At 38.2% G+C, this 8427-nt stretch overlaps 1 non-coding gene across 1 annotated transcript; it reads left to right on the top strand.

Moving 5' to 3' along the window:
• Nucleotides 1-2927: 2927 nt before the first annotated feature.
• Nucleotides 2928-3034, top strand: LOC131511165 (U6 spliceosomal RNA). The gene has a single exon (XR_009261370.1). It is a non-coding gene; the product is annotated as a U6 spliceosomal RNA (small nuclear RNA).
• The last annotated feature ends 5393 nt before the right edge of the window (nucleotides 3035-8427 follow it).

Below are 8427 nucleotides of genomic sequence, written 5' to 3'. Positions count from 1 at the left end.
TGTGAATGAATGATAATTTTTAAAAGAGCATCAGAATTGGTAAAATTTATGGGAAAAAGTGATTTTTGTATGTTAGTGTGCTGGCCATTTTACCACCATTATACAGTGAATGGTTAACAACCACTAAGAGAATTTTTATTTCACCCACTCAATTTCTTCCCTAGATCTCCCAGAGAAGTGTCTTCTCTTGGGATTTTGTGATTCAGAATTGGGAGAAAAAGACTGAAAAGAAGAGAAGTTCTTTGTTTATGGCTGAAGAAGGAGCTTAAGGAGAGTCAAGTAACTGAGAGTGGATATGAGAGAAAAAGGGGTTTAAGAAGTATTGCTAAAGGCTATGTGTCCTCTTGAAATATCTTCAAGAATCACATACTACTGAAGAAACACATGTATTATAATCTGTTAGCTGTTCATGTTCATTCCTTAATTCAATAGCCACCTATGTAGGTATGCCAGTTTACTAGACACTGTTAGGAATCCAAAGACAATAGAATTCACTTAAGCCTAGTAGTAGATAAGCCCTTCAGAGGGCTTATCAAATATATGTAAAGAAATTGAGCATATTAGATTTTTGTACATTTTTAGGCTTAGATTGCTATACTACTTAGTAAGACTGGACAACATGGGTCATATCTTCATATCAACATTTATTTAACACTAAATTAATACCAGATAATGTATTTTACCACTCTTCATGCATTATCCTATTTAATATTTACTCCAATCCTTTAAGATATACTATTGCACCTACATTCATACAAAAGGAAAACCAGGCTTAAAGAGGTGACATAACCTGCCACGGTAACACAGCTAGTATGTTTCAAAGCCAGGACTTGAATTTCAGAGACTGACCTCTCAATCATTCACTGTACAATTTCATGCAAACCAGTCCCCCTGTTGATAAATTGTACAGCAGAAGGGACTTTGATCAACTATGGTGAAGGATAGGAGAGTAGAGAAGTGGAGCCTTTACTTTCCCTTCTGTAATCAAATTGGCTCATCAAGCTCAGAGGACCAGAGTCACAACAGCCCCCAGTAGCTGTAAGGTTAGTGACAACTTTGCTTGTATGGCTAAAACACGTGAATAATGGAGCACCCAATGGTGCATACAAATAGTTTTTGAAATAACATTCAAAAGGAATACAAAGAACCAATGCCTACATTCCTACAAACAAAAAAGGAAGCTGCCTACATGAAATTAGGTTACCTGATTATGCTTAAAGCAGGGGCATTCCCTGTTACAGATATCATTGTAACTGGTACATTAATTCATGAGTTATTCCAAACTTAGATATTATGATCAGATACAACCAGATCTACATAGATGTCTCTCCCTTAACAACGATAGAAAGGAATTCTTTAAAAAAATGTAATCAAATAAATTAATACACAGAATGATGTCATGGGTAAAGTATAAAAAATTACCAAATATTTATCTGATTTATATACTGTATAGTCTACTACTAGGCTTAAGTCAATTCTATTGTCTTTGGATTCCCAACAGTGTCTAGTAAACTGGCATACCTACATAGGTGACTATTGAATTAAGGAATGAACATGAACAGCTAACAGATTATACATGTGTTTCTTCAGTAGTATGTGATTCTTAAGTAACAATTAATACCTCCTTTAAGGAATAACTAAATTTTTCCAAGCCCCTGTGGCTCGGCTCAAATGACAATGGGCCTCTCTTGTATCATTCTTAGGTTTCACATTTGCTGTTACACAGTAAGACGTTATTTGCTAATAGCATATTAATAAACAGCTTCTTAAACACCCTCTGAATTTCTAGAAGCCCATTTTCTATTGTTCAAGGCTCTCTACCTTAACCACTGCTATTATGTTTTTTCTTCCCTATTGTTCTTTGTGCCAGGTTCAGAGTTCCAAGCATACCTTACTCACTAATTTATGTTCACTATCTTTGTGTGTAAGATCAGAGTCTCTGTATTTAGAGAGGGCTGATGCAAATACTTCCTGCTGAATTTTTGTGTAACCTAAGACAAATTGAACATTTACATTTAAGAAAAAATTTTCTCATCTGTAAAATGGAAATAATAATGATAATTATTACCATTATATATCATCTTTTCATAGCCTATCTAATCTTTGCTCATATTCTGTGGATTATGCCTCCATGATACTAAAAATTATTCCCACCTGAAAATGCGCAACACAGGGGCTTTATTGTATCGCTATACCTGTCATATTAAACACTTCCTTAACTGGAACACTCAAGAGTACTGTTAAATTTAAGTACTGCATGGTCAGTTAGCATTAAGTAGACTTGGCTTTTATTGATCTCAGATTAGTTTAGAAGGAAAGAGGCCTAGTGGACATGAGGCATGTGCACTTACATTTTAAGAAGAATAGGATGAAGTGGGAGGAGAAGATGAAGGTACAGACCCTGGTCATTGCAAGGACAGTACCGGGAATTAGATCTCACTGGAAGGCTCAGTGACCTAAGAGAGGGGACACCACATAAAAAAAGAAAGAGAGGATGACAACCAACATTTTTTTTCCATCCTAGTTTTACCTAAAGCTCTCCTGGCATAGGTAAGAACAACAACAATAATAATAGTAACAGTGATAGCTAACATTTACTGAGCAATTATTGTATGGCTGACAAGCACATAGAAGTGTTCCATAAGAGTTAAAATTTCCGAGATTCTATTCTTTAGTCCATAAATACATAGTAATATTTTTAGATCATATACTCTGATTTAAGATTCTGCAAATGTGGTCATTATAAGGTTATGATAAGTCACAGGAATAAGCTTCATATGCTTCCACAAGTGGATTTTGCAAGCAGGATATACCAACATACTGCAACTGAGAACAGCAACACATGAAGACCTAGATTGGAATAAAAGAAGTCAGCTTTGTTCTATTCCCCCAAAATGATAGCATAACTGTTCATAGAAAATACTCCTGTGCTCGCTTCAGCAGCACATATACTAAAATTGGAACGATACAGAGAAGATTAGCATGGCCCCTGTGCAAGGATGACATGCAAATTCGTGAAGCATTCCATATTTTAAAAAAGGCATTGAAATCCAAGAGGCACAGAGAACTCCCTTCAGACGTAACTTGAATCGATCTTCTGCACGACATATCATAGTGAAACTGGCAAAATACAAGGATAAAGAGAAAATTCTGAAAGCAGCTAGAGATAAACGTGCTCTAACATATAAAGGGAGACCTATAAGACTCGTGACTGATCTCTCTACTGAAACTTGGCAGGCCAGAAAGGAATGGCAGGAGATCTTCAATGTGACGAACAGAAAAAAATATGCAGCCAAGAATCCTTTATCCAGCAAGTCTGTCATTTAGAATAGAAGGAGAGATAAAGGTCTTCCCAAACAAACAAAAACTGAAGGAATTCGTCACCACTAAACCAGCCCTACAAGAGATCCTAAGGGGGATCCTGTGAGACAAAGTACCAGAGACATCACTACAAGCATGAAACCTATGGGCATCACAATGACTCTAAACCCATATCTTTTTATAATAACACTGAATGTAAATGGACTAAATGCGCCAACCAAAAGACATAGGGTATCAGAATATATAAAAAAACAAGATCCATCTATTTGCTGTCTACAAGAGACTCATTTTAGACCTGAGGACACCTTCAGATTGAGAGTGAGGGGATGGAGAACTATGTATCATGCCACTGGAAGTCAAAAGAAAGCTGGAGTAGCCATACTTGTATCAGACAAACTAGACTTTAAAGGCTGTAACAAGAGAAGAAGAAGGGCATTCTATAATAATCACAGGGTCTATCCATCAGGAAGAGCTAACAATTATAAATGTCTATGCACCGAATACAGAAGCCCCCAAATACATAAAATAATTACTCACAAACATAAGCAACCATATTGATAAGAATGTGGTCATTGCAGGGGACTTTAACACTCCATTTACAGAAATGGATAGATCATCTAGACACACGGTCAATAAAGAACAAGGGCCCTGAATGATACATTGGATCAGATGGACTTGACAGATATATTTAGAACTCTGCATCCCAAAGCAACAGAATATACTTTCTCCTCGAGTGCACATGGAACATTCTCCAAGATAGATCACATACTGGGTCACAAAACAGCCCTTCATAAGTTTACAAGAATTGAGATCATACCATGCATACTTTCAGACCACAATGCTATGAAGCTTGAAATCAACCACAGGAAAAAGTCTGGAAAACCTCCAAAAGCATGGAGGTTAAAGAACACCCTACTAAAGAATGAATGGGTCAACCAAGCAATTCGAGAAGAAATTTAAAAATAAATGGAAACAAACGAAAATGAAAATACAACAATCCAAACGCTTTGGGATGCAGCGAAGGCAGTCCTGAGAGGAAAATACATTGCAATCCAGGCCTATCTCAAGAAACAAGAAAAATCCCAAATAGAAAATCTAACAGCATACCTAAAGGAAATAGAAGCAGAACAGCAAAGGCAGCCTAAACCCAGCAGAAGAAGAGAAATAATAAAGATCAGAGCAGAAATAAACAATATAGAATCTAAAAAAACTGTAGAGCAGATCAACGAAACCAAGAGTTGGTTTTTTGAAAAAATAAAATTGATAAATCTCTAACCAGGCTTCTCAAAAAGAAAAGGGAGATGACCCAAATAGATAAAATCATGAATGAAAATGGAATGATTACAACCAATCCCTCAGAGATACAAAGAATTATCAGGGAATACTATGAAAAATTATATGCCAACAAACTGGACAACCTGGAAGAAATGGACAAATTCCTAAACCCCTACACACTTCCAAAACTCAATCAGGAGGAAATAGAAAGCTTGAACAGACCCATAACCAGCAAAGAAATTGAATCAGTCATCAAAAATCTCCCAACAAATAAGAGTCCAGGACCAGATGACTTCCCAGGGGAGCTATACCAGACATTTAAAGCAGAGATAATACCCACCCTTCTCAAGCTATTCCAAAAAATAGAAAGGGAAGGAAAACTTCCAGACTCATTCTATGAAGCCAGTATTACTTTGATTCCTAAACCAGACAGAGACCCAGTAAAAAAAGAGAACTACAGGCCAATATCGCTGATGAATATGGATGCAAAAATTCTCAATAAGATACTAGCAAATCGAATTCAACAGCATATAAAAAGAATTATTCACCATGATCAAGTGGGATTCATTCCTGGGATGCAGGGCTGGTTTAACATTCACAAATCAATCAATGTGATACATCACATTAATAAAAGAAAAGATAAGAACCATATGATCCTGTCAATCGATGCAGAAAAGGCCTTTGACAAAATCCAGCAACCTTTCTTAATAAAAACCCTCAAGAAAGTCGGGATAGAAGGAACATACTTAAAGATCATAAAAGCCATTTATGAAAAGCCCACAGCTAACATCATCCTCAATGGGGAAAAACTGAGAGCTTTTTCCCTGAGATCAGGAACACGACAGGGATGCCCACTCTCACTGCTGTTGTTTAACATAGTGTTGGAAGTGCTAGCATCAGCAATCACAACAAAAGGAAATCAAAGGCATCAAAATTGGCAAAGATGAAGTTAAGCTTTCACTTTTTGCAGATGACATGATATTATACATGGAAAATCCGATAGACTCCACCAGAAGTCTGCTAGAACTGATACATGACTTCAGCATAGTTGCAGGATACAAAATCAATGTAAAGAAATCAGTTGCATTCTTATACACTAACAATGAAGCAACAGAAAGACAAATAAAGAAACTGACCCCATTCACAATTGCACCAAGAAGCATAAAATACCTAGGAATAAATCTAACCAAAGATGTAAAAGATCTGTATGCTGAAAAGTATAGAAAGCTTATGAAGGAAATTGAAGAAGATATAAAGAAAAGGAAAAACATTCCATGCTCATGGATTGGAAAAATAAATATTGTCAAAATGTCAATACTACCCAAAGCTATCTACACATTCAATGCAATCCCAATCAAAATTGCACCTGCATTCTTCTCGAAACTAGGACAAGCAATCCTAAAGTTCATATGGAACCACAAAAGGCCCCGAATAGCCAAAGTAATTTTGAAGAAGAAGACCAAATCAGGGGGCATCACAATCCCAGACTTTAGCCTCTACTACAAAGCTGTCATCATCAAGACAGCATGGTATTGGCACAAAAACAGACACATAGACCAATGGAATAGAATAGAAACCCCAGAACTTGACCCACAAACGTATGGCCAACTAATATTTGACAAAGCAGGAAAGAACATCCAATGGAAAAAAGACAGTGTCTTTAACAAATGGTGCTGGGAGAACTGGACAGCAACATGCAGAAGATTGAAACTAGACCACTTTCTGACACCATTCACAAAAATAAACTCCAAATGGATAAAGGACCTGAATGTGAGACAGGAAACCATCAAAACCCTAGAGGAGAAAGCAGGAAAAGACCTCTCTGACCTCAGCCTCAACAATTTCTTACTTGACACATCCCCAAAGGCAAGGGAATTAAAAGTAAAAATGAACTACTGGGACCTTATGAAGATAAAAAGCTTCTGCACAGCAAAGGAAACAACCAACAAATCTAAAAGGCAACCAACGGAATGGGAAAAGATATTTGCAAATGACATATTGGACAAAGGGCTAGTATCCAAAATCTATAAAGAGCTCACCAAACTCCACACCCGAAAAACAAATAACCCAGTGAAGAAATGGGCAGAAAACATGAATAGACACTTCTCTAAAGAAGACATCCGGATGGCCAACAGGCACATGAAAAGATGCTCAACGTCACTCCTCATCAGGGAAATACAAATCAAAACCACACTCAGATACCACCTCACGCCAGTCAGAGTGGCCAAAATGAAGAAATCAGGAGACTATAGATGCTGGAGAGGATGTGGAGAAACGGGAACCCTCTTGCACTGTTGGCGGGAATGCAAATTGGTGCAGCCACTCTGGAAAACAGTGTGGAGGTTCCTCAAAAAATTAAAAATAGACCTACCCTATGACTCAGCAATAGCACTGCTAGGAATTTACCCAAGGGATACAGGAGTACTGATGCATAGGGGCACTTGTACCCCAATGTTTATAGCAGCACTCTCAACAATAGCCAAATTATGGAAAGAGCCGAAATGTCCATCAACTGATGGATGGATAAAGAAATTGTGGTTTATATACACAATGGAGTACTACGTGGCAATGAGAAAGAATGAAATATGGCCCTTTGTAGCAACATGGATGGAACTGGAGAGTGTTATTCTAAGTGAAATAAGCCATACAGAGAAAGACAGATACCATATGGTTTCACTCTTATGTGGATCCTGAGAAACTTAACAGAAACCCCTGGGGGTGGGGAAGGAAAAAAAAAAGAGGTTAGAGTGGAAGAGAGCCAAAGCATAAGAGAGGGTTGATGGGGGTGGGAGGGAGGGGAGGGTGGGTGATGGGTATTGAGGAGGACACCTTTTGGGATGAGCACTGGGTGTTGTATGGAAACCAATTTGACAATAAACTTCATATATTGAAAAAAAAAAAAAGGAAAATACTCCTGTAGAGCACAAGTTAATATGTTGAATAAAATATTTCAAATGTTTAAAATCTGTAGCAAAATTGTTAAACAGTAAGGATTTCTTCAGAGGCCAGAAACAAGAAAACTAGAACCCATAGAGGTAAACAAGCACTGGAAGCAACTTTTGTTCTACAGTTATAAGCTGAGGCTTGCTGGATGAGAGCTGAGCTTCCTAACCAGTGTGAGGATACTGTCAGCTGGACCTGGGGCAGCCAGAACTTCCACCAAACTAATCACATCCATGTGGATTCAGCCTTTTCCAGAACTCCAAGGAGAACTGCTCATGCACAGTGAGTGGTGGCCTCACAGTCCTTGCAGAAGATAGACTCTATAAATGTCATCCTGCCCTTAGCACTGCCTGGACTCACTGAGTATAGCCCAAGAGGAGCTCTACAACCGGACATCCATTCAATTAGCCACCTGCAGATGGACCACAGTGGACAGCAATTCAACTCGTGGAGGTTGGAGGTGAGGTCAGGATCCTGGTGCCTAAGGAGTATGGTATACAAACCAAGATGCAGCTACTTGAGTGTATGAAAGCCAGGAAACCAGGGAGTGTCTCCTAGAAGACAAACTCCATGAGGTACATCTCATTCATCTTCATTCACAGAGGGTATTTTAGTTTCTGAGGGCTGCCATAAATGATCACAAACTAGGTAGCTTAAAACAACAGAAATTTATTCTCTCACAGTTCTAGAGCCTACAAGTGTGAATTAAGGTGTTGGTAAGGCCATGCTCCCTTGGAAGCCTCTAGGGAAGAATTCTTCTTTGCCTCTTCTTAGCTTTTGGTGACTCTGGCAATCCTTATATAACTTTAGCTTGTAGCTGCATTGCTCTAATCTCTGCTTCTGTGGCCACATGGCCTTCTCTGTTTGTCTATGTGTCTCTCTGTGTCC

Source organism: Neofelis nebulosa, chromosome 4, assembly GCF_028018385.1.
Source record: "Neofelis nebulosa isolate mNeoNeb1 chromosome 4, mNeoNeb1.pri, whole genome shotgun sequence".
In the NCBI taxonomy this organism is placed as follows: domain Eukaryota; kingdom Metazoa; phylum Chordata; class Mammalia; order Carnivora; family Felidae; genus Neofelis; species Neofelis nebulosa.
The sequence above is the reverse complement of the archived record's forward strand: the minus strand, read 5'-3'. Positions and strand labels throughout refer to the sequence as shown.